Source organism: Dermacentor silvarum, chromosome 8 (genome assembly GCF_013339745.2).
Source record: "Dermacentor silvarum isolate Dsil-2018 chromosome 8, BIME_Dsil_1.4, whole genome shotgun sequence".
Taxonomy (NCBI): Eukaryota; Metazoa; Arthropoda; class Arachnida; order Ixodida; family Ixodidae; genus Dermacentor; species Dermacentor silvarum.
The window spans coordinates 63,117,404-63,143,553 of NC_051161.1; the positions used below are offsets into that span (position 1 = coordinate 63,117,404).

A 26,150-nucleotide genomic window follows, 5' to 3' on the forward strand; every position below is an offset into this window, starting at 1 on the left:
GGTTGGTGGCGCCGATGCTCGGTTCAAGCGCGAGCTTCGCGAGCCCTCAGCTCCGGTTCCGCTTGCCGGCGTTGCCGTTTTGCTGAAGCTTCCCGCGCCTTAAACTCCGGGTCCGCTTGTTGTCTGCGTCGCTGTGCTGCAGCAGCTTTCCGAGCCCTCGACTCCGCTTGCAGCTGAGCCGCCACTCTCGCCTTTTCATCCATACCGGGCGCACCGTTATCAGAAGCGACCGTTATCCTCCATGGCTGAAGTGAGAAAGAAAGCGCGCGTCGGGAACGAACGCCCTTGTGTACCGACCATTATCATCCATGGCTGAAGAGTGAGAGCGCGCGTCGGGAACGAACGCCTAGATGCACCGCTGCGCCCCTAGCGGACTCCATGCAAACCAGAGCTACGGACGACGACGACGACGACGACGAGGGGGGACAAGGCTCGGCCCTAAGGTGCTTCGCCCCTTAAAATATGTGTATTTTTAGCGCCGAAACTAAAGGCCCAAAGTTGTGTATTCGAGCTTCTCTACGTCAAACCGCGGCGCCAAAGCGGTCATTGTGATGTAGCGAATTTCACGCTATTTTACCGCGCTCGAGTCTTTTTCGTGCTGGTTAAGTTGATAAAAATGCCAAGTCTGAACGTTTGCTGACTTTCAAATTTAATTTCCTACTTTTAATTTGTTCTTTTGGATAAACAATAACGTGCCCTCCAACAGACGCTTCGGAAATATCGCTAACGTCACGGGAAACTGCTGCGGAAATATTAAAGTGGCGTCAGCCCTCTCTTTATCCGTTGTCCCTACCCTTGTGGCGTCCGAAGTCTCCGCTTATGGATAGGGCAGTCGATCTGCAATTAAAGAAGTTTAGCCTAGCTATATAGTTCAACTTATTGTTTCTACTAGTATCTATTAAAGAACAGTGCATTCTGTCAGTGCTCCAAAAGCATCTGTAATGCGTTACACACGGTTTCTTTTTAAGATAAGAATTTTTGCAAGCGTTGACCAAATTACTTTAGCCAAGCTGCCGAATTTGCTTCTATTTTCACAGTGAAGCTCTATATGACTAGGATCCCGAGATTTCTGCGTCTCCGTCGGCAGAAAACTCCACCAATCATAGCGGAAAGCGCGCGCCGCGTGCGCCGCTGGGTTTCTTGCTGCATCACGAGATGGCGCTTGCCTCCGCGCATCTGCGGCAGCGGTAGATGCCGGCCGTGCGGGAAAAAAAAGAACCAGAAAGCTCGCCCTCGCGTATAGCGTTTCTCGCAAGCGTTTCCTGCTAAAGATTACGGTTGCATAAGCTGCAGTTGCCGACAAGCGGCAACTGTAGTAGACGAAACAGGGAGTGACGTCACTACACTTTCATATGTAAAAGAAGAACCCTCCTTGCGACTGATATCATTTGCGTTGTGATATCGCTATGGAAGGGCCACGCATAGTTAGGACTCCCGAAGAGCGGCGCTCACACGATGAGCGGTGACGGGAACAGCAACGTCAATATGCACAACGGCGTCGTGCTCAGGCTAGGCAGAACGCAGCGGTGCTAAGGCTCGGTAAGACCCAATTTAAGGCTACGTCACATTGGTCTATTGGATCAGGTGATACCACAGCTTCGCTAGCCAACCACCTCTACAGCGTGAATTGGAGCCCAATTTCTTTTACAAAGTTATGTTGGGTGTCATTAAACTGGCATTTCCACCAGCGATATACCGTATATAAAAAAATAAATAAAGGAACAGCGATGCAACTTATAACCTGGCTTTCTAGTATGTTTTTTCAGAGTACCGTCTAAGCACCCACCGATGTTCTGTGCCCCTATCCCCTCCCCCCCCCCCCAAAAAAAAGAACCTCTTACGCTATGGTGTTGTTCGGACGAGCAAATTTCAGGCCCATCCTAGCATTGCATATATCAATATCTAAGGTGACTGGCCAATGGCAAACATCGCACACGAATGTAAAGCTTTGTGAATTCAATCCCTGGTTTTCTCGGTGTACGCCATGTGCCCGTGAAGGTCTTACTCGTATATGTGATTCCTCGGCCCCCAGACAATTTCCATCTCGTTCTCCAAAAACGTCCTTACGTAATCGCGACGCATGCATTGTTTCATAATGAACCTTTTTCCAAGAACGAGCACTCTTTGCTTGTCTAATCTTATTTTATTTTCTTGCCCGTACTTTCTACAAGAAACCGCAAGAAAAAAAATTCCTCCAGCTTGTTTCATAAGCTCATTCTTTACGCTACATATTACGTTGCGAGAAGTACTACGTAGGCGTCAGTAATAACGTTCAAGGTATACTTAAAACTCGCAAGCTTCGAGCTTTCCAATATCTTTGTTAGTAAGGCTCTGAGAACGTATCCCACACATTATTATTTTTAGAAGACCACGCGCCTTGGTTTCTAATCTAAAGCGTACATATATTGTACTTTTTTTAAAGTATCGCGCTGAAAGCCCTATTTCTAGCGTAAGCAAACTTTATAATCCGCTATAGGTGAAAGAAACTCTGCCCTAAAATTGCTAATCAGTCTCGTTGAAACTTCCTTAATACCCTTATTCCACTTGAGAACCCAAGATCCTTCCAAAGCTTCAACTATCCACGAAAAAAGTAAAAATAATAAAATAAAAATCAACACGCTCGTATTCTTCCTATGCACAGCCTTGTAACAATAGCATGAAAAAACAACCAATCGAGTGCCACACCAAGAGTAGCATAAAGGATTTCCGTGCCGTATATCGCTAGTTGAACAACTTAATCTTTATTCCCGTCCTTTGCTTCATGGAGTTTCCTACAACGATTACTAGAGGGAGCACCTACGGAAGCTGTATACATGGCGGCGGAAATGATTCGCATTTGCTGAAACTTCGCACTTCTCGCATCAAACGACTTCGTTACTTTGCAAATTGACCGTATTCAGCAAAAATTCATCATCATCATCATCATCATCATCAGCCTATATTTTATGTCCACTGCAAGACGAAGGCCTCTCCCTGCGATCTCCAATTACCCCTGTCTTGCGCTAGTGTATTCCAACTTGCGCCTGCAAATTTCCTAACCTTTGGTTTGCAACCTTCGGTTTGCAGATAACATTGTCCTATTGAGTAACAATGGAGAGGAATTACAACAAATGATTGAGGACCTTCATCGAGAAAGTGCAAGAATTGGGTTGAAGATGAATATGCAGAAGACAAAGATAATGTTCAATAGCCTGGCAAGCAAACAAGAATTCAGGATCGCCAGTCAGCCTCTAGAGTCTGTAAAGGAATATGTTTATCTAGGTCAATTACTCACAGGGGACCCTGATCATGAGAAAGAAATTTACAGAAGAATAAAATTGGGTTGGAGTGCATACGGCAGGCATTGCCAAATCCTGACTGGGAGCTTACCACTGTCGTTGAAATAAAAAGTGTACAATCATTGCATTCTACCGGTGCTAACATATGGGGCAGAAACTTGGAGGTTAACAAAGAAGCTCGAGAACAAGTTAAGGACCGCACAAAGAGCGATGGAACGAAAAATCTTAGGAGTAACGTTAAGAGACAGGAAGAGAGCGGTGTGGATCAGAGAACAAACGGGCATAGCCGATATTCTAGTTGACATTAAGCTGAATAAATGGAGCTGGGCAGGCCATGTAATGCGTAGGATGGATAACCGGTGGACCATTAGAGTTACAGAATGCATACCAAGAGAAGGGAAGCGCAGTAGAGGACGGCAGAAAGTCAGGTGGGATGATGAGGTTAGGAAATTCGCAGCAAAAATTACTGCGTTACAAATGCAACAATTTCCGGTGGTTATGCATGTTCGCAAAGTAAATCAATGCGATTAACAATCTAATGGTACTCAACGCACTTCCCGGGGGCTGACTATCTATCTGTCTATCTATCTATCTATCTATCTATATGTATGTATGTATGTATGCATGTAAGCATGTATGTATGTATGTATGTATGTATGTATGCATGTATGTATGTATGTATGTATGTATGTATGTATGTATGTATGTATGTGTGTGTATGTATGTATGTATGTATGTATGTATGTATGTATGTATGTATGTATGTATGTATGTATGTATGTATGTATGTATGTATGTATGTATGTATGTATGTATGTATGTATGTATGTATGTATGTATGTATGTATGTATGTCGTTAACCGTTTTCCCGCAAACCACGGTCTCTGGGTACTCCGTGGTCGAATGGGTAGCGCGTCGGGCTGGTATGCTGAAGGAACAGGGTTTGAAAATAACCGTCGGGGGTCGGTGTCCTCAGGGTAGGTGCCCAAACGGCTTATCAGAACGAGAGCCAAGAAGTGGAGACGTCGGCAACAGAAAACGTAACAAGCCAGCTACACCGAAGTCTAGAAGTTAGCAACGGAAGTGGCCGAGTGCGGAGAAAGAAGTGAAGGGAACAAATGTATTTTCCTCTTCGAGGAAAATTTTTAAGCCCTTACAGCACCCGATTCATGACCGATCACCCAAGTTAGTTTGCGTCATTTCACTGAGAAATAACGAACCAACCAACTAACTTGGGCCAGACAACGCATTGAGCGAGCATCTACCTAGAGAGAGAGAGCAAGGAGAGGAAACGCAGGGAGGTCAACCTGCAGGTGTACTTGGGTATGTCTAAGGCTTGCGGTGATGCGGTCACGATGCTGGTTGGTGTCGTTGGAGGAGCTGTGCACTCAGGGTTCACAGCGTGGCGTGGAAGACTTCCCTTCACATGTTGGCGGCGTGGAAAATACGCCAGTTGGTTTATTGCTTACGTAAAACGGGCCACATTTTCTTACAATGTCGACGAAATGTAATTCTGGCGACTTTTGCGCGCTTTTACCGCATCATAAGTGCCAGAACAGTTGAATATATCTAGAAATTTGTAATGCCGCCATGATCACGGGTGTTAAAATTAGGTAGATAAATATATCCTTCGATTATTTTATTTGCCGATAAAGCTTATATTGCGGGAGTAATATAACAGTTTCGACGGATGTAGCCCTTCTCCTTTTGGTCTGCCGGCTGTCACCAACAGCCGGCAGACCAAAAACGGTGTCATGTCAGCCTAGTGTGAATGAGCCTTTAGGAAAACGTCCTATACACGTTACTTGCGAATACATCACACGTCTCTCTTATTTTGTCCGTCTGTCCTGTCCGTCCGTCCGTCCGTCCGTCCGTCCGTCCGTCTATCTGCTTATCGGTCGGTCGGTTGGTCGGTTGGTCCGCGTGTTGTTTGTTTGTTTCATTTTTCTAACAAACGGGACTTGTTCGAAATGCATCGCTAATCCCTTTCCTGTGCAGTCTTACTCTTGCACCAGCAGCTAGCAACTTCCTGTGCTTTCGAAAGTCGGAGCGCTAAACGACTCTTCAAGCAGTGCGCGTTCTCGAAACACACGACACATCATTAATAAGCGCAGTTTTATTCCACCCAACACCAAACAGCGCGCTTCATTTTTTTTTTCTTTCTTTTTTTTTGCGCACAGTGCATGTGTGCCGTCTCCCATCCTCCCTGCTAGCTAGCAACCATAACTATACAGCATAACATTTCGCTTATCATTTATTAACGTGCGAGGGTAAGAAGAATGGCAGCTCGTTTCCACTTTGCCCGTGCGCGCCTTCCTTTTAAAGAGTCGCGCGTACTCACTGAGTCAGTATTCCTGCGTTGCAGTTTGGAACCATTATTCTTACTTCCGAGAGCATTAATGAGCGAGGATTTCGAAAGACTCACCGCCGTCAGCCGCAAACAAGTTGGTGCGCGCACAAAACTGTGCATGGTCTGCCGGGAAGTCGCAGCGCGCTTCGGTGGTTCGTAGTGAATTGCCACTGCCTCGACTGTCTTCGAGCAGAGCTTTTAACAGAGCTTGAATCCTGTATACGTCGGGGCATCCTTTTTAACTATTTTGCCCTGAATACGTAACACGAGCGCGCAAGCGAACGGCGGAATTATTAAGAAACGTAAAGCAGGTCACTTGTAAAGTTTGGGAGACGCTCTGGGATTTTATTTATTTATATATTGCCGTGCATACTTGTGGCACTTAGAACTTGTGTAGCACAGAACAAAGGCCAAGATGAAATGGCGTTTTCTATGCGTTGCTTTAAGAGATATTTTTACGCGCATGCGCCGAGGAAGGTAAAAGTAGGAAGTGGTCAGACTCGACAGAAAGAAAGATTTTACGTTGGAACACTTCCTCGTAAGAGTTACTGATACACTCGACTCCGACCTGCAGGCACGCTGGGTGCCAACCTGCTACATAGGCTCCATTGACCAGCACCGCTGGTACTAAAGCCATAGCATGGCGTCAACCAGCACAGTATTGAAGCTGGTGGCTCGGACGAGCCCTCCAGGTAAAATATTTCAATGCGAAGCATTCTTTGACTCATTCCAGACGCTTTTTTGCAGGTAGGTTTCGCCTTCGTCTCGTTTCGGACATCTTCAATAGAGAGAAATTCGTGGCCGACGGTGACATCGGCACAGGAGCTCGATGTCCTAACCCTGAGGCCACGACCGCACGCATCTGGTTCTAAAGTCGACTAGCTCATTCCGACGTTTGGGCACGTGCGTGATGTGCCGGCTTCTCGCTTCCTTCCATCGTGAGAGCTCGCCCTTTGCGACACTGTGTTAGACATCACTACCTTCGGGATCGGCCCACATTCTCCAGTCCTTTCCTCGTAACAGCTAGAAGTTGCGCAGGAACTGTGCGACATTGTACCGCCTTCATGATCGGTTCAGGCTAAGCAAGTTGTAACGTTTCGTCGCCGGAGTGCAAATGCCATCTTCGTTTCGGACACGGACCACACACCATATACTTAGGTACTTACGACAGCATAATACGTTGACATTCACAACTTTACGTCAGTATCATTAGCGATTAAAGTTTAGAAGCACCATGCTCTCGCATCAGGCTAGATAGCCGTTACCTCCAGGCGTGCCGAACGTGCTCATCATGAGCGAAGATCCTGAGCTCAGCTACCATAATTCCTAAATCAAACAAATCTGCCTCTATTTTTATCCCCTTACAACAACAACCGTTTTGAGGAGCACGGATTTAGAGTCTAAATACTTGGATCGAACGTATGTATATATGTACATATATACATATCCGCGTGAATGTCGGCAGTGATGATGCTGAGCCCCCTGCGATGTAAACGCCGGAAGCGGTTGCACCAGCTGCAGGAAGAAGAGAGAAATAAAAGTGTCGGATAAACAAAGCGGCAATGTCGAAGCGAAAGTGGGCCACCCTGCGGCACTTGCGCCGAAGCCGGCAGAGAGCGCGCGCGCCAGAATGTTTACCTTTAGGGTTGCGTTCACAGCGGGCCATAGCAGGAGCGCGCACGATTTCTCAATGTCGCCATCAGCAACAGCACGAACCAATCACTGCCGCAGTCCAGATTGTGAAAGCGGGAGCACGGCGTACGATTGTGCGTGTTCTGGATCGCTAGGGTGCCAGGGGGTCGTTCGATTTCTTTTTCTGGCGACTCCATAGGTAGACGGGAGGGGTATGGATTTCGGTTATATAACTGCACTGAACTCGACCGCTGCCCAGCAACTCGCATAGCAAACAGGGAGCAGGAAGTACGGTGCACACGAGTTGACTGTGCCAAGTGTAACAACTTTTGGCCTCGACTGGAGTCAAATTCGCGCGGAAAATTATCTGGAAGGAAACACGTGTCATCCGGGAAAGATGCGGAGAAGTTCAATCTTGTAATGGCGCTGAATACAATTAACAACCCCGAAAAGAACACGACAGGGACGGCAGGGGGCAATGTCACCCTTGCCTTGCGTGCTCTTTCGTGGGTGTTAGTTGTGTTCAGCGCATTACAAGATGAATGGAAACCAGCCAACTAGCCCAATTTTTCGCTATATGCAGGAAGACACAACCAACGCTAAGAGAAAGAGGGAGAGTGATAACTCTTTTGAAAGAGAGACAATCAGATTTCTGTCAATGTGTGTTTAACCGCCTACATGGCATTTCGCGTGGGGCGTAGAGAATGGGGAACGGAATATCCCTATAGGAGAGAGCCTGTGGGCCAAAACAGAATTTTAAAAATCATAACAACATATAGACACATAAGATGGATATGGTATTTAAATAAGGATCGATATTACAGTGGATGTTTCTCTTTTTCTAGCGAGAAAGAAGCAAGGCAAAACTGTAAAGGCATAACCCTATTTGACAAGTAGTACCAGAACCAGTTACTTTGCTGCGTGAGCGAAGAAGCAGTCAACAGCGAAATTCATCCAACGAACTGCCCGAACTCACAAGCAAGAATGACCAATGTAATGGCACAAGATCAACGAAATAGTATAAACCTCACGCACATAAGCGATTAATACGGGAGCATATCGCACAGCTGTGATAATGCGCTCATTTTGTCATCGACAGTAGTTATTTTAATATCAGGGCGTGGTTCTTTGGTGACATGACAATGCGGTGACATCGCAAACAATAGCACGCGATAGAATCACAGAAGTCGCCTATTTTCAGCTTGAAACCGTTACCTCGGCAAAAGCATTTGATAAAGTTAATCACTACTTCTTGTTTCGTGTATTAGAGCACATAAACATTGGGTCTTTTCTTTTTAAAGGCATCACCATCTGTTATGCTAATGGCACAACAAGGCTAATAGTTAATGGTTGTCTATCTGAATCTATTTACCTCAGGGCATCGGTAAGGCAAGGTTGTTCCTTGTCTCTTCTATTATTCGCTTTGTACTTGGAACCGCTTTGCGCCCGAATTTTGAAGGATCATGCCTTTCACGGGTTCAAAGTGTTATCCAATGAGGTCCGGGTACTTGCCTATGCAGATGACATAGTCTTCTGCGCTGACAAGAAAAGTGTGGAGACTGCCCGTGCCATAACGCAGCAGTTTTGCTCAGCTTCTGGTGCAACAGTGAACCTTGAAAAGACTTCAGGGTTTTGGTTCGGTCTATGGTGTACAATGCCAACTCACTTCGCATGTACTCAGTGGAGGCAAGACTTTAAGTACTTAAGTGTACCCCTCTCCCAATATCGCAATAGTAATCCACACTGGTCGGCGAAAGTTGCAGAAGTACAACGTAAGGTTAACAACTGGCAGGGGTGGTAGTTGTCCATATTTAGCCGAGCTGAAGCTTGCAATGTGTTTCTATCAGCTCGACTTATGTATGTCCTGCAGGTATAACACTGCTCGCGACTTAGGTTGCAAGCTCTCCATTGTGTGTTTGCTACCTATGTATGGAGCTCACGTGTTGAGGCCATGCGGCATGATAACCTTCTTTTTTTTTCCTCTTGAGAGTGGTGGTCTTGGCCTAGTTCACCTTTTTGTTAGGCAACTTGCCCCCCGGCTATTCTTCTTTCGTGATGTAAGCAGTCCATTTCTAAAAGAGATGTTACAACTTCGGTTAATCAGTTACCGTCCAGAAATGATTGTGTCGTCATCTGTCAGAGATGCACCACCTGCCGCTTGGGACTTCTTGAAAGAGGTAGTTGAAGGCTTTCACTTTCTTAAGGCTCGCTTAGCATGAATTATATTTTCACTGCATCCCGTAAAGAAATTTCTGCTGCACTTATAGACACATTGTTTCCTGGTCCCCATTATCGTGCGCCTTATTTGGAATGCTATTACCTAGATGTACTAAAGCGTGTCCGTCGAATGATCATTCCTCCAGGGATCAAAACTTTTTCTTAAGTTACATTCGGCAACCCTTCCTGTCAAAACCTTGGTTAGAAAAAGAGGGCTGTTTCGTGCCGTGGTCTACAAACTACCGTTTGTGTCTACATGCTGAAACGATTGATCACTGTTTTGTCGATTGTAGGGATGCCGTGTTCTTCTGGGACATTCTTCAAAGAACACTTAAAAAATATTTAGACATCACACCATACACAATTCGTTTCTTACCTTTTAAAGATCCCTGTGACCCACCATATCACATGTTCATGCTTATTGGCCTATACATAGCCTTTGGCGCAGTAGAATGTGTGACAGGCACGCTGAACCGCCGCGAAGCACTCGGTCGTTTTTTCGGGAATCTGCTGCCCACGTTCGTAGTGTGTACGCTGCACTATAAACAGCACCGGACTGGATGCCTTTATTGGATGCTTGCACATGCTTGCCTGACTTTTGAATATGTCCCTGTAGCGCTTTGTTGTTTCTTGTGTTGCTGAAGATGCTGCTCCCATGTAATAAAAAAAAAGCGATCGTAGCCTGATGGTTAGCCCACCTGCTGCTTTGCTCGACAGCAGAGGTTCGATTCCCACATCGGTCCCGCAGTATCTCTTTTTTCCTTTTTAATTCTTAACGCGAGGTGGAACAGGATTCTAAACCTACCGCAAGATACCAAGAATGAGGCAAACCGTAGTTTTAATTAATAAAAGTATCGATTGCATATTTTTTAATGTTCAATGGAAGGAATTGCATCCTGCAATTGCAGGTGCATTCGTATGTTCGCCACGTTGTGCTTCTGCCTTTGCATTCACTTCGCAACGTATTAAATTACTGTCCTGTAGGGTTGTGATCAACGAAAAATTGAGCCTCTCTCCTTCTTCGCCCTATTAGTACTGCGATAAGTGCAAATCCTCGCTTGGCGCACTAGTATAACGCGCGAAAATTTATTTCGAACCATAAATTAGGAGTAAGTGACTCAATAGTCAACCTACTTTAGCGCATTCCCATAAGTCTCCGCGCGCTATATCGAAACACTCGTTTCTTCATAAAATCCGTATTGTAAACAATGGCGCGTACAGGAAAGGAGACCACACAATGGGGATCGTCTCTTGTCAGGGGCTTTACATTAAATTAGTCCACCACGCGTGGTTTTGAGCCTCGTTAGTAACTTGTCTCGTTTACTTGCCTCCAGCGAATAAGTTCCATGCTATAAACCGTCGCATAATGAGCCAAAGGGTAAGTCACTTACTCTCGAAGAGCGTAGCCACGAAAAATCCTTCGTAAGCGCACTATTGTCACCATCTCCTTTCCCAGCCCTTCACAACCGCTGTTCCGTTTCGGTCCTCGCTGGAAATTTTCAGTCATTCCTATTAGTACGGCTTTTCTCAATTACGTTTGTTGATCCAAGCATATGAGAAGACAACCAGAGTCGTTATATAGATTCCCCAGGAAAGCTATGCGATGCTACTGACGTCACCGCATTACCCATGCACGCAAGCCATTGTTATTTCATGATTACCATATCTCAGCGTCATCCGTATGTGGAACTAGTTAGTGGATTGCCGTATGGCCACCTTGTACGCATCGCAGCTACCTCGCGCAACGTCTGCATCAAAGGTGGTAATGAAATTAGAGGTTCACGCAACGCTGAAGAAGCGATACGAACGGCCTGCCGCGCAAGTCTCTTCTAACCCGTGAGCGCTGGGCTGCCGAGGGATCTATGTATCTTGAAGCTTCGCCCGAGGCGAAGCTTCAAGCGGCGTCAAAGCTTTACTACGCCTAGCGACTACAAAAGGCCGCCAGTGATTGCGAACACGGGACTGGGAAACAAGCGATGTACTGCGTTTCTGATTCGTCGCTTATTATGCAACCGACAACTATACAGCCCGCGAGGGCGGTAGTTCTCGACGGTGGTATAGTTGTCGATAATTGTCCGCGATAGTCGCAATCGAATACTGCCAGCACGTGGCACTCCTCCTCAATCCTCGAGCTATTGCATTGTCCTCCTCCTCCTCCTCTTCCTCCAGGTGCCTACCCTTCTCTCCCAGCTGTTTACGATTATAACCCATGCAAAACGCTGACGATCGCACGTTGAATGATCCGCATAACGCTGTAGCAATAAAAGGGCTTCGGCGCATGCCAGAGCCGTCTCATTGTGCCAAATGTTTCGACACGGCTGCATGCAATGATTGTTACACGTGTATGTCATGTAGCGCACACATATAAACTAACTAAGCCTCACAGGTTAGGTAGGTCACCTCGCTGCACTCGCATAATCATTTCAATACGCTGTTGAATGGAAAGGACACAGGTTCCGGTTCATACCCTCTCACAACGGTCTCCGTTACTACGAAGGTTAATTGATCCTCGCTGGTGATAGCAAAAAACGCTAGAAGAAGAGCAGAAGCCTGTGCGGGCCGCTTTTACAATATTCTCAAGCTTCGGTAGAGTCATTGCCAAAGGAAGCAGAGCCTATATTTGACCCCCAAACTTCAAATATGCGTTGCAAGACACGGCTTAACGCGGAATCCATTTACATGGGGAGTATTATTCGCGTACACTATGGGAATGTACAGCAGAGGGTTACAGTAAGACGGAGGCATGCAAGTTGTCGCTCCAACAAAAGGACAAGTCACACTGTCGAAACGCGTTTCAGCAGGCATATCTTGTTCGACCGCTATATTGATATTAGGCTTCTAATCCTTTACCCCGTTACGTCATGAATCTTTATATAATGTGCATGAGTCTAGTCTATTGTTTGCCGTAAAGAAGGGCTACATCACACTCTAACGCAACCAAACTCACCATGTAGTCTGTATAGAGAATTCTACTTACGTCAAAACGGCTAAAACACTAGAATGTATATTAAAATCCACGACGTAATGTACATTGAAGAGCTGGCCAGAAGGTTGCGGCGCAAATATAAAAAAAAGTAGAAGCTCGGTCTTCAATTTCCGAAATAATAAAGAACGAGAATAAGAGCCTTACTAGAACACGTTACCAGTTCAAAAGTGACAGTGTTGTTCTTTAGTGTCGGTTTAATGAAGCCGTCGAAGCCACGTTATCTTTATATTAAACGGTGAGAAAACACCAGAACCACCTTCACAAAAATTATGCAAGTACGCTGTCATTCCTCTGTTCCATAAGCATTATTTATTAGCACCTTTAATCAAAGTGAAAAACTAACTTTTCAAACACATATAAACGATTTTAATTGCGTAAAGCGTCACCTATCAGTGCATGCATAGTGTCATCCTACACCCAACTAAACTAACCTGTAATCACAAGCCAGCGGCGGAACAACTACGAAGAGAACGCTTTTACATAATTAAACACCATTACTGCAGCAAGTCGTTGTTGACACGTAACTCAACGTTTTGCCCGATCCAATTATCACGCCTTTTTCCGCGTAGACACAAGTTAACGAGGTGTTTAATGTCCGGATGACTTCAACGCCGCACTCCGTCTACGCGGCGCGACGTGCAAAACCATTAGGGACGCGTAAAAACGCGCGTCTATGCAAAATACGCGTTTTCGAGTTTCGCCTCGCCCACCGCTGTCATTTTTGTGTCTGAGTGTGCGTGTTATTCTTTTCTTATCTCCTTTCCGAAGTCATAAGGGCCAACGCTGACGGGCGTCCATTCGAGCTTATATATAGGGTGAGCAGCACTCTGTATGAGGTTTTTGCGCGCCGCGTTCAAGCCCGTGGTTCAAGCCGTGCGTGGGTCAGCCGGGTCGCTTATTACATTACAAGCATTCGCGCGCGTTGCTAAGGGAAACATCATCCGCGCCGCTCGCTAATTGAAGGAACACACATCACAAGTGACAGCGCGCGGATGCGGAGTTCAGGCTCGGGTGTGTACCCCACGCTGGCCGAGGACTATATCGGGTCGCCGAAGCGGGGAATGGAAAACGATGCGCTGGAGATGCGTTCATGCCTGCACGTGTGCTGTATGTTTGTGTCTGCGTGTGACTGTCTCAGAGAGAGAGAGAGAGGGGGGGGGAGAGATAGAAAGAGCCATCTGTGGCGCGCTTATAGCAGCAAGCGAACAGGGTAATTTGTAAAGCGGTATATAGACTATGAACACGGCACCTTAAATACTATAAGGTTTATAAAGGTACACATTGTCACATTTTTGTTGGTTGAAGTGAATTTTATTGTTAGCAGTACGATACGTGCAAGCACCTAGGTATATATACGTTTCTCTGGAGCCGCGGGATTTCTTAAATGCTCGAATTTTATCGCTGTACTAACTGTATGTAAACATCTCTCGGTGGCAGCGGTAATACAAGAACTAGAGTTATCACGTTATACGCTATGAGAACACGATAATAAATTGGGGGGGGGGGGGGGGGGGGGCAGATATATTCCTAGCTTGTCTGAACAATAAAACGACCTGAATAGTGTAACGTGTTTTAAATAATAGTAATTTTTCTAAATAGTCCTAATTGTTAACCCTCATGATTTAATGTGAGGCCGAAATGCAGTCAGGTCGAGATAAATTGTGGCAATACAGCGTCTGGTTTCATAATAAAGAACATGTGATAAGATCCCTAGCGCTGAAGCTTAGTCTATGTTTCCGCTGCAAATTGTTATAAGATCTGAGCTACGTTCAGACCAAACGAAAAAAATTCCCAAAACATCCAAGCCCGCGCGAATCTTGCCGATTTTAACCCGCCGACCTACCAAAATGCGAAGCTGTACACGTTTCATTAAATTTAACGTGTTTTCAGCGTCGTCTACGACAACTATACGACAACGACGAACATCCGCCGCCGCTGTCGCAGTAACCCTGCAAGCCACGATGCTTGCACTATTAAGGAAATAGCGCAGGGAGAGGGATGAAAGAAGGGGTTATAAGCAAGAGGGTGCCGTCTTTTCTTTGACCGGAGGGACTCGGTGCATGCAGCTCGCGTCTTTCTTGTGTAGCAACAGCGGCACTGCGACCCACCCCCCTCCCCCCTTCCGCCTCAACAGCTTCTTCCGCTGCTCCATAAATCGGCCTTGATTGCATTAAGGCGCCAGGCCAAGCTGCGCGCGCCGCCCTGCGCCGCGACAAACGACTCCGTCGCCTCGAATGAGACGACGACGACGACGACAACGGAGGAGTGAGAAAGAGAAGTATCCTCCTCGCCCTCCATATATTTCTCCTCGGCGCTATAGCTGGGTCATACGGCCGTGGGCGGGTACGCCTGTGGCCTAATACGGAGCTTTGCGCACTCGTTGCTCGAATCTCTATACAAAGTCTTTGTGATATTTCTTTTTCTTTTACACCGACAAAGGCTGGTGAGGGCATCTTTATCAACATCATGAACAACATACTTTGCGTCCACTGCCGAGCGAAGGCTTTTCCCAGAAATCTCTTATTCTCCTAATCTTTCCCTTCCCTTTTCCCTTCCCCCAGTGTAGGGTAGCCAACCGGGATCAGTCCTGGCTAACCTGCCTGCCTTTTACCTTATCATTTTCTCTCTCTCTCTCTCTCCCAGAAATCTACAATCACCCCTGCCTTGCACCAGCTGACTCCACATGCTTGCCGACTCCGCAAATTTCCTCACTTCAACACACCAGCTAGAGAGAAAGAGAGAAATCAATATCTGGAGCGGTCAGCCAAGCGACAGGTCTGGCATGCAACCACCTACTTTTCTCCAGTCCTCGACTACGTTTCCCTAATTCCCTTGGCATCCATACTGTAACTAGAATTTACAACCGGTTGTCCGCTCTAAACATTACATGGCCAGCTGCCCAATTTCATTTCTTGAATTGGAATATCGGCTAACACCGGTCGGCTATCTAATACCGCTGGTCTCATGTCTATCAACGTTACGCCTGCCGTTTTCCGTTGCTTCTTAGCTCCTCAATGGCATACTTCAGCCACATTTAACCGTGGCTCACGTCATCATCATCATAGTCATCGTCATCATTATTGTCCCAAATTTTTTTTGCAAAAGGAAGTTGCCCCGGAAGAAGAGTGTCTCCGCCCACGATTCCACCCGTAATCCGTCGCCGTCTCATTGTTGTGGTTCTGGCGTTGTCGACGTCGCCGGGTTATATATGCCCGTTTGCTGGTATACTTGCATTCGGCGTACATATAAACTTCGTGTATACATCCACAAATAAGTGCATCCGCCGAGATATCAACCGACCCAGCAGCAGCAGCAACTACACGCAAAACCCGGGAGGGTATACTTCACTTTAAAGACCGAGCCACCATGGAGGATATCGGAGCTATCTTTATCGTCTGTATCGCACTTTAGTCAATGAATGCTGTGTGCAAGAAACAGATATGAGGCGGGTACTTTTGATAGCTTATAAAAGGCCTGGAAAACACATTTCTCGAAGGCGTAAATCGGCAGCCAGAGGCCCGTCATTGCTGTAACCGCACAAGTTCTCGCGACCATTTCCTACTTAAACTAGTGGGGTAAGGAAGCATTGCCTCGGTTTAAGTGATTAAGTTTGCATTAATGCGATTAAGTCTATATTTGACGAGGTTAAATGCGTTTCGAGTGAAGTCGGTGCACACGTTGTGTTTTTTTTTTTCCTGGCATATTTTCCTACGCATAAAACTAATCCCCTGAAACGTTTTGATTCGTCATGGAAGGTTTTACACGACATTGCTTAACAGAAATTATCATGCCTGTTAAGATATGAATAAGAGTTGAAAGGAATTGTCCGGCGATCTTTTATGTCGCGTAAACAGTGCAAGACGTTCGTTTCAATCAGCGGAGACTCGCAGAACGAGTAAGGCGCGCAAGTATGCATGTTATACGACGCAGTATACGGTCGTACAAATGCTCGAACTGTTTTATGTTTCTCTTTAACATCAGTTCTGCTACTGTTGATTGTCAATTCTCATGTACAGCAGCTCCGCACGCGTGAATTATCGAAATATATACGTCGTTACCGGGGAGAATCGCCATTTTTTAACCGTTATCAACACAATGCGCAAACGTACAACACGTTTGAAGTTTGGATCTAAAAAGTGAAAGAAGGCTCGGGACCTTTTGTAAACTTATCTGGAGTCCTGAGAGCGAAGCTCAACAACGCTTAATAGTTTTTTTTTTTTTTTCGAGTAACAAAACATGAGAAACCTCACCGAAGTATACTAGCGGCGAGTCAAAATTGAAAAACGAGCCGTAAAAGATTAAAGCTGGATTGATCGCTCTCACGTCCAGACAAAGCTGCGCGTTTTCCACGCTCGCATTAAATAATATACGAAGAAGTTGTAAAGAAACAAAGGGGAAACAGCGAGAGGCGCTGGCTTAATCATAATAAACAAACTTAAACGACTGTACTGGGGCGGCCGCTGGGGCACAAGTGGGTATAGATTCCTCCTCTCATTACAGAAGGGAGAGGGGGACAAATGCGCAGACGGAGGAAGGGTGGGCGGAAGGGAAGGCGGAGATCTCTCATCGTCCTCAGCTTCTTCGCTCCCAGCTTGTCCTGCGCAGCGCGCCGCGCCAAATGAAGATGAAGCACGCCGGGCCAAACAATGCACGGCGCACACGATCGCCGTCGGTGAGTGCTGTGTAGTTTGTATGAGGAGGCGAAGGAAGGCGACGGAAACGGGGGGGGTTCGCGAAGGGACTTTCTTTCGCCGAAGCATGGCGGCTGTGTGCGAGCAGCGACGCGTTGTGGCAGGGGGGACCGAAATAAACAAAGCTGACAGACGATAACTACGAGAGGGTTTATATATGTGTGCTGCACACTCACTTAGTGCCCGCTTTCACGTAGTACCGTGCAACGCACTGGGCGCAACGTCGCCAGCCGTGCCCACGCAGTCAGGGAGGATGGGGAGCGCGTTCGAACAACGCAGTGCTCCACTAAGCAGTCAGGACGGGCGACCTCTTCTGAAGAAAAAGTCTGCGCCTTTCGTCCTCCCGGGGAAAGCTCGCCCCGCCGACGGTTCCCCAAATTCAATAGCGCTTGAGACTTCACGTCAGACGAAAAGAGAGCCATTTAGACGCTGCTGCCCCTCTGGAGGATCACTTCTTCACGCGCTTAACTTAGTCTGTTATTTCTAATTCCGGACAGCGTGAGACATACACGCTCGAAGTTTACAATCCCATTGCGGCTTAGGCATGCGACAAAACCGTACTGCCTAATTCCTGTAATCTACTACACTTACTAGCACGAGGAGAAGATCTACTTGCGTAATTTCGTGGTTATCTGTGCGCTGGTGGTTCTGGTATCCGCAACTTCACTCCTCGTACGAAGCAAAACCGGAGAGAAACCTCCGACAAAAGGGAGCGCGGGATCTTATCGCAACAAACAGCAGTCGTGCAGCGGACGAAGTACTGAATCACCGTCGAAAACAATTAGGTCACTCACGTCCAAATTCAACCTATATACAGCCAAGTCCTACCGCCAGATCACAGTCGAGCCTTCTGATATGACTAAAACGCCGATCATCACCAGGTCATTATAGTCTCTTGTGCTATAGGTCCGCAAGCTGTTCGGCATACGCAAATTCTGATCAAAAACCTGCACCACTTCGTTGACACCTTGAAGCGAGCCCTGCCCTTCGGTTTTGCGTACATCGACGACTAGTTTCATCTTTTATTCGTGATCCAGATGAACATCTTCCGCCCCTTCGGCTGTTGTTCTCATCTCAGCCGATTGTGAAATATTGTAATTATCAATAGTCGTCGCTCGTATGTCCGGCACTCCCGCCTTATTTGAGCACTGAGAGCCTGCTTTACCAATTACACTGCACGGAACCTACGAGATTGAACGTACAACGATACGCCTCCTCCGTATACGGAGCGAATGGCACAACAACCGGCGCAGGGAGTTGCAGAATCTCGAGAACTGGGCTCGCTGTCGTGGCAGGCTGAAAATGAAGGGCACAATTTAATTACCACCCCTCCCCCCTCCACCCCCCCCCCCCTCATCCCATCATGGTACTTATACTCTGCGCTGCCGTCTTCGTTATAGAAGGGTGACTTGTTTCTTAATCGCTGTCGCGGATACCAGCCTGTGCTTTTGTTTGTTTCCCCACCCAGCGGAAGTATATACTATAGGGGAAAGAAGCATGGGCGTTAAGGATGAGAGACAACGGCATGTTTTGCGAAGTGTGTACTCGCTGTTGTCAGTATTGGTTAAGCCTCACCAAGTCGTTCCGACATCTGCTGTGAAACAGGCCTCGCGAGAGTGCGAACGGAGCTCCGCCTCCTGTTAAGTTCCTCGGACACTGTTCTTTTTGTTACTCGTAGGTTTTCATCACAGGCTTTCGTGGAACTTTCGTGCAGAGCGAGGCCGTGTTGGAAAGGGCGATTTTCCAGATAGCCGGCTCTAGACAGTCGCTTAATTGTTTTTTTTTTTTCTTTTCTTTTTTTTATTTTTCTGCCGGTTCCATTTCCTGGGTCGTCTCAGAAACATTAAACGGCCTCCCACATCCTCTCGCCGCTCGGTCTTGCTCCCTAGTTCTTTTTATCTCTCTTGCTCCTTCGTATTGTCGCTAACGGTCTCACAATTAAACACTGGATCTATTAATAATATGCAGACACGCTTCGCTTACGAAACAACGTTCACTGTGCACTGGCGCAAATTTTCCATCTCCTTTCTTTGCGATCCCAATAAAGGGGCTTACAAAAAGATTTCTCGGGCGTATGAAATTGAAACTCTAGCTATCAGCTATAAGTTTGCGTTTCTAAAAACCGAGACCATTGGCATAGGGATGTCCATACAGTCGTACCGTACATCTTTGCTTTACACTTGCCGACAGCGGAGCAAATGATATTTTGCTTTTTGAGCGGCACATGTACTGTTCTTCTATGCATCGTCAAGTAACATACAAATACGAGTAGCAACGTAATGGCGCATCACATGTGCGTACTGTAAATAGTGTACAGCGTATATATATATAAGCAAGGCAGGGAGGTTAACTATTCAAGAGTCCTGTTGGCTACCCTACGTGGGGGGAAGAGAGAAGGGGAAGAGAAAGAAAGGAAAGAGAGAGGGTGGGGTTATGGAGACGTGCATGGACCGTACTGCAGAGTCAAGGGCGCTCGTACAAACCAGACGCTCTTAGAAAGCACAAAACTGCTTTCACTGCCTTCTGAGCCGATGATCGGTGGGGACGGCATTCTAGTATAGTCTGTTCACTCAGAGGACGATCATCTAGTTTCCTGCGCAGATCGCTTTTAATGTACGTATGTAGAGCTGTGGAACTGTTTGTCTGTATTTCTCCCATTTACGTCGTCTGCTTTATACTTAATTTCATTTATTAGAAGCTGTCGCGTTACTTTCGATGCGTAAGTTAAGTTGTATAGCCGGCACCCATCGAAGCATCCACCTCGACGCTTTTAAAAGAGGGCTTCTCAACATATAACGGGGACGCCACAAATGACTCCCTTTAACTTTCCTGCGGTGTGACCTGCTTTCTATCCCGGCAAAAAGGCAACAACAAAACACCAGATCTATTGTTCTAAAACTGTCCTTCGTATAAACGTGTTTTTTGTCTGCGTATACCTTTGTTTGACTTTTTGTGCGAGTGTTTCACGCATCTCTCGCTAGCGATATAGTAGTGTGTGACTGGGATAAAAGCCAGTGGGGAAAAAAATTAGTTCACAAGGTCGAAAAGTAAGCAAACATCTTCGGAGGAGCGTGAGGTCACGACACCCGTCTTGCATCATGTCCGGGACCACTTTCTTTATTTCACATCGTCTTTTTCGGATTCTGTTTTTTTTTTTTCGTTCTAGGAGAAATGCGTGAAGTCGGATCGGCTCGTAACGACCCAGAAGTGTAAATGACATCCAAGCGTAAGGAGAAAAAAAAACAGCGATATGTCTTTCTATGGCTCGGTATTGATCCTCTTTTTTATATTTTCTTGGTATATCGTTTCCGACTTTTCCACCTCATCAAAACTTGGGGCCCAGACTTTGCAACGTTCGCCCGAAAGGAAATCGTTGCTGGACCACTTTCACAACTCCGGGTATACGCACAAGAGCTTTGAAATATCATTTAAGAGAACCAAACATTTATCACTTTCTTGCATTTATCTATCTTTATTTCAAAGGCCAGTTCGCTCTCTGAAAGGCTCTCTTTAAAGCTGACGCGATTTCGTGGCTTCTGAGATCGAATACACACGCTCACGCAAAAAATAAAACTGCGCAAAATGTGAAAGCAGCTGATGAAACAAAGTATACGAAACGATGAATTCGGATGGATGTAACACGCCAGACTGTTACTGCGTAGAGATGTTTTGAAATTTTACGCGAAAAGGAGCTTTCCCGAGGCCTATCAGAAGCAGCGCAACACGATCTTTCAGTGTTGAGGTAATACACAGAAATCCATATCGAAAAGCGCGGCGTTTCCCAACATGTAATGCGAAGAAAAGCTGCGTTTTCAACATTGCGAATCCAGCGCTCCGCACATCGCCGAATCACAAGGCGACACTGCAGACGGCGTATTGTAGCAAGTAAGCCCGATATGTTGTAGCCGCAACATTGCCCGGGTGGAGCAATTATTTCATTTCCAAAACGAGCATAAAAGAACGTTACCACCAGGGCGAAATAATGGCGAATCCGCAACGCAAGATCGTTGCCTTGGGTCCACACGGTTCAAGTCGTAACCGTCTGCTAGGATGATTATACGTCTTTGAGCAACACTAGCAGTTAATCTAATAGAGCAACAACTGACAGTTAATGTCTGAGCGAATCTCAGCATGACGGAACCGTGAAAGCGATCAGCGTTCCAACTCCCTTTCCTCATCCCTCAGTGAACAATAACTGAACGTAAAGCCTGCTGTCGGTCTGTCCAGTGCATGTGTGACATACACCCTCAGAATGCAAGTGACATGTGTTGTATACACTTCGTTTCGCTATAATCCAGCACTATAGAGCACACGCTGAGGCGTTTATTGAGGAAATGATCGAGAGAAAAAATGCACTAACAGTGCACGGTACTCACTTGACAGCTGTCAGGGTGCTTGGAGGTTTAACCATAACGGCGAATGGCTTGGAAGCGGCTTCTCGGAGACATCGGCGTCCACTACCTGCGCGAAAGAAGCCGAGCAACATTGCCGTTACCAACTGCTCTCAGAAGCTCAGTCGAATACAGAGACCGTATACTAAAGCGTGCCTATGTGAGGTACGCGTGTGGTTACGCTGTGTTCGTTCTTCTGGAAAATGACGCCTCAATTTAAGTGTAAACGCCGTCCTAAGACGTTACATGCTCCAACAGATAGGTAAAAAAACGTAGCCAGTGTTCTGTTAAGCGCATGTCCGGTTGTTACCTGTGGCTGCCCAAAGGCAGCATAGTTCCTATCGTCCCGTCCTGCCTTACCCTCTCCGCATCCCCCCCCCCCCCCCTCCAACGCCACACAGGCTCAAACAAACATTTTGCTGCGTCCTTATTTGTTTTTGTTTTTATTGCGATAGCAATTATATGGACACTCAAAAGCAGATTTCTGCCGTCGGCGTCGCCGTCGCCGTCGCCGTGAGGTTCCGTATGACGTCATTTGGAGAAGAAATCGTCGCCGAACGCTGTATGTGCGAGTGAAAGGGCGCGAGGGGCGCGTCTTTCACGGGGAGTGAACGCACGGCGGAGAACAAACGCGCGTTCTGCGCCGTGCTCGCTTAAGGGCTGCAGAAGTAGGCGTCTCTGCTCTCCTTCACAATCACCATGTATGTAGAGCAAACGCGCCTTCTTCGGACGAGCGAGAGGCCGTGGGGAGGCGACGTTTAGCTGCGGCACGCAGTGCCTATTTATATCAGAGGCTCCGGCAACAGTCACCAACGCCGCACGCATTTTGAGCGAACGCGGGCAAAACGCGGATGGCGTCGACAACAGTTCTGCGTGTTGCCGATGCTGCTGCATGTCCAAGTTTATACAGCTGATAAAGCTAATATCATTACTCCGTATAGCTCTCTACAAGTTTGCTATCGCAATTGATGCTTCACCTTTCAGGTGAAACTGCGACAACTTTTTTAATTTTCTTTATTTCTGTTGCAGTTGGCCTCTCTCTCACTTTTTTTATTCACCGCTGAAGGGATTATAGCTGAGAGAGAGAAAGAGAAACGAGAACGGAAAGGTAGGAAGGTTAACCAAGGATGTGCCCGGTTGGCTACCCTACGCTTGGGGGGGAGGAAAAAGGAATGCGCACAAAAGGTCCCCGCTAGTAGAACTATTTGTAAAAGCAAGTCAGTCAATCGTGTCAGTGAACATTTTATTAGTGAAGCTTCATGAAATCGATCCCCCTTCTTCGTCCTGCGCAATTTTCACTATCATCGACGATTACTATATCGATAAGGTGTCGGTACGTTGATACAAACGTAGCAACGAAACAAATGAACCATCGCAGTTATTTCGCGAACGTGCAAAAGTATTGTCAAAATTTACGACATGATCTATCGTGGCCCGAATAACGAGCCTTTTCTCTCCTAAGAACAGGGACAAAACAGGAGGCGTTTCGAGCACTTCCGACGGCGTTCACTGCAACGTTCGAATACCATTACACCCAGGGCAGAGCCACAGAGGACCCCCTCTAAAAGTGTCTTTGTTTACCTGGAACGTAGGCCTGAAAAAGCGGCGCGAAAAAAAAAAAAAAAAGAGCAGGAGCATGAGCAAGAAACGCCGAACGGTTGGAAACAAGTAAAGCGTTCAACGTTTCACCCTATATATACATATATATATATATATATATATATATATATATATTTGAGAAAGAAGACGGAGCCGAGGCGACCTGATCGTAAACCGGGCGCCACGCGATGCCGGGGCAGGTTGCGCGGCGCCGAACACGGTAACTCGGGGCACTTGGGAGATACACATAAAAAATAAATTTAGAAAAAAAGAATGCGCTTACGAACGTAGGCACAAGTATACACTACACACAGACATACAACAAACACATATGTATTAAAGGCCGCCGGGCCTTCTTTACGATACAGCCCTCGATCGTACGCCTTTTTCTTCCAGTTACACGTATAGGTAATACCATTTGTGTGTGTACCTTATGACCCCCCCCCCCCCCTCCTTTTCTTTTTGCTTTTTTTTTCTTCTGACCGAGCATTCGTCGTGGTCGTCGTTGCAGTTATTTCATCCGCTTATTTATGTTTCTTATTTCTTTTAGGCCTTTGCAGGTCTCCTACCCCTTCCTACGTATACCGTCAGTTACACTTTCGCTTCTATTCGCAGGACTCAGCGCCCAACTCGGGTGCGGGCTTGAGGGTCCGACAATAAACTTTGGTTTTACGAGTTTTACAAGCGGTCCGCCGTGAGCCTCGTGCCAGGGATATTTTATGTTAATAAATAAGGCGGCCATGAGAGAAAACGGGGATGGAAGGGAGAGCGGGGGCGGCTTTCAGGAGCGCCATGACGCACTCCCTCGCAGAGGTCGAAGATCCTGTTTCGTCATCTACCGCTTCTCCCCCATTAAATGTGACACGAAACGATAAAAGAAACCGAAGAAGACGCTCCCCCGACGGTCAGCCAGCGAAGGTCAGAAATCCCTGCTGCCAGGCTCGGCTTTTTTTTTCCTTCTCCCTCGCCACCCACTCTCGCTCCCACGGGAGCGCAGCTCCCCACGGGCTCTGCCTGCTTAAAACCATACAGCGTGGTGGAAGCTGAAGTAGGCATCCGCCAATAGGGGCAGCCGAATCATCGAACCGAATATGACGTAAGAAGAGTTCCCGACAGGCTGTGCCCTGAGCTGCACGGCTGCCTCGGCGATGATGACTGGCTTTTCGTATACGGGCGCCAGCCAATCGGGGAATTGTTATTGCGGTGTCTTTGCGGAAAGGATCTTGCGACTGTTTCCGGCATTCGTTGATGCGGGCTCTAGGCCTCGAGAGTACTGCACGCATTTAGTGAGGAAGCGAGTACGGAACTACGGCTTGCGAGCTCCCCAACGCCCGTCCTCGCTCCTTTCCTTTCCTCTCGTATAACACCGGAGTGAGCACTTTACGACGCCGATGCCGGACCGCGGCTGAGCCAGGGACTCTTGGCTTGGCAGTTGGAAGAGACGGGGAAGTGGGGGTTACACGGCGAACGTGAAGTTCCTTCTCCACCACCGATAACTTCATGGGCCGCGTCTGGTCGTTCGATATCGTTCGCCTTTCCCTGTCGATGGAAAAGCGGAAAAGTTCTGCGGAGTGTTGCTGCGGCCGCGATATTCTTGCGGACCGCTCTCATCGTAACATCAGAGAAATCGGCGCGAGTAGAAGGGAAAAAAAACGAAGTCAGTGTTTGAGTAAGTAACTAGCACCGACATCGATCAGTGTATTGCATCCACCGCTGCCGCCGTCACGTGTACTGCGAGCTTCAGCGGCAAAGTATCCGAGTTCGCCTGCGCGAGGCTATATACTAGCGAGCGTGAACAGAATAACGTAGAGCAGTAAAAATGAAGACGTGAGCGGAAAGGTAAGACAGGAAGCTGGGTCTGCGTTTCGAAAACGAAAGTTTCTTTTTTTTTTAAACCCATAAGAGGAGATACCACTAACCGTGTTGTTTGACACAGTAATAGCGTATAGGCGGTCAACCAATAGCGGAGTTCTTGCGAGTGATAAGCTTTGTGAATTCGGCCCCCTGAAGCGATGGCTACAGATGAAACAGCGGACGGCAAACATCCATAAAATGTGCGGACTAAAAGCTATTCAAGCATCATTGCATGCAGGTCCCAATAGGCCTTTTGTTGGGCTGACTTGGTCCCATGTAAAATCAGTTTGCCCCTCCCTCCTCCCCCTTGCCCTCTCTTGTATCCACATTGAGTGTGATTTCCTCGTTGCTAGTGTACCGTGCCATACGGCTTGCGCAATAGTAAGTGACGTACAAACATATATGAATGCCGTGAAAGAGCGAGAGCAAGAGATACGAGGAACACGGACCTACTGTCACCGTTGGTCACGATCACCGCACACACTTACGCGCAACTGCGTAAGTGGCCCCACGTATATGACATGCATAATACGACGGACCATTTTTAGCAAAGCGCATGCGCACTAGACGTGTACTGGAAGAAGTATGTACATGAAGAGGTGAGTGCTCGCAGAGACATGTAGTGGCGGGGCATTCAATCAAAGTCCACCTCGTGGTATGTTACATTTTTGTAAGAGTCCACATAGTGCACTGTCCATTTCATCAACCGCTTATTGTCTGAAGTTATCTAGTGAGGTACATTACGTCACTAAGAAGCCATCTATCGACTGGCGCCATAGTACGATCTTACACAGATCTGTTATCTGACATTACTCATCTAAAGAAGAAAGACAATGCACACGAGCACATAGCACAAAAGTTTCGCGTAGTTCAGGAGAAATATACAAGTCACACAGAATTCTACGCGGGTGGCCTGAAGACACAAAAAATACTGGAGTGTTGAGATCGGGGCGAAAAATTGGGAAGCGTCTATCTAATTACCTAATTTCGCATCGGTCTTCATTGCCGAAGTTTACGCCATATGGTCGATGGTGAAAAAACGATTATCACCGGAAAGCCCAAAAATGCATTCATATACAGAGTGTTCATTTTTGAGTTCTTCTTCTTGAATAATTACTTAATTAACTCCTTAGTAATTTACTTTATGACATA

At 46.9% G+C, this 26,150-nt stretch overlaps 1 protein-coding gene across 1 annotated transcript in view; it reads right to left on the reverse strand.

Moving 5' to 3' along the window:
- The window catches only part of LOC119461323 (metabotropic glutamate receptor 5-like), a 390,655-nt gene that overhangs the window by 247,007 nt on the left and 117,498 nt on the right, over window positions 1–26,150 (reverse strand). Inside the window, exon 2 of the mRNA XM_037722591.2 lies at window positions 21,531–21,615. The gene's annotated coding sequence lies outside the window, so the exon portion shown is untranslated. The remainder of the gene's footprint in view (window positions 1–21,530; window positions 21,616–26,150) is intronic.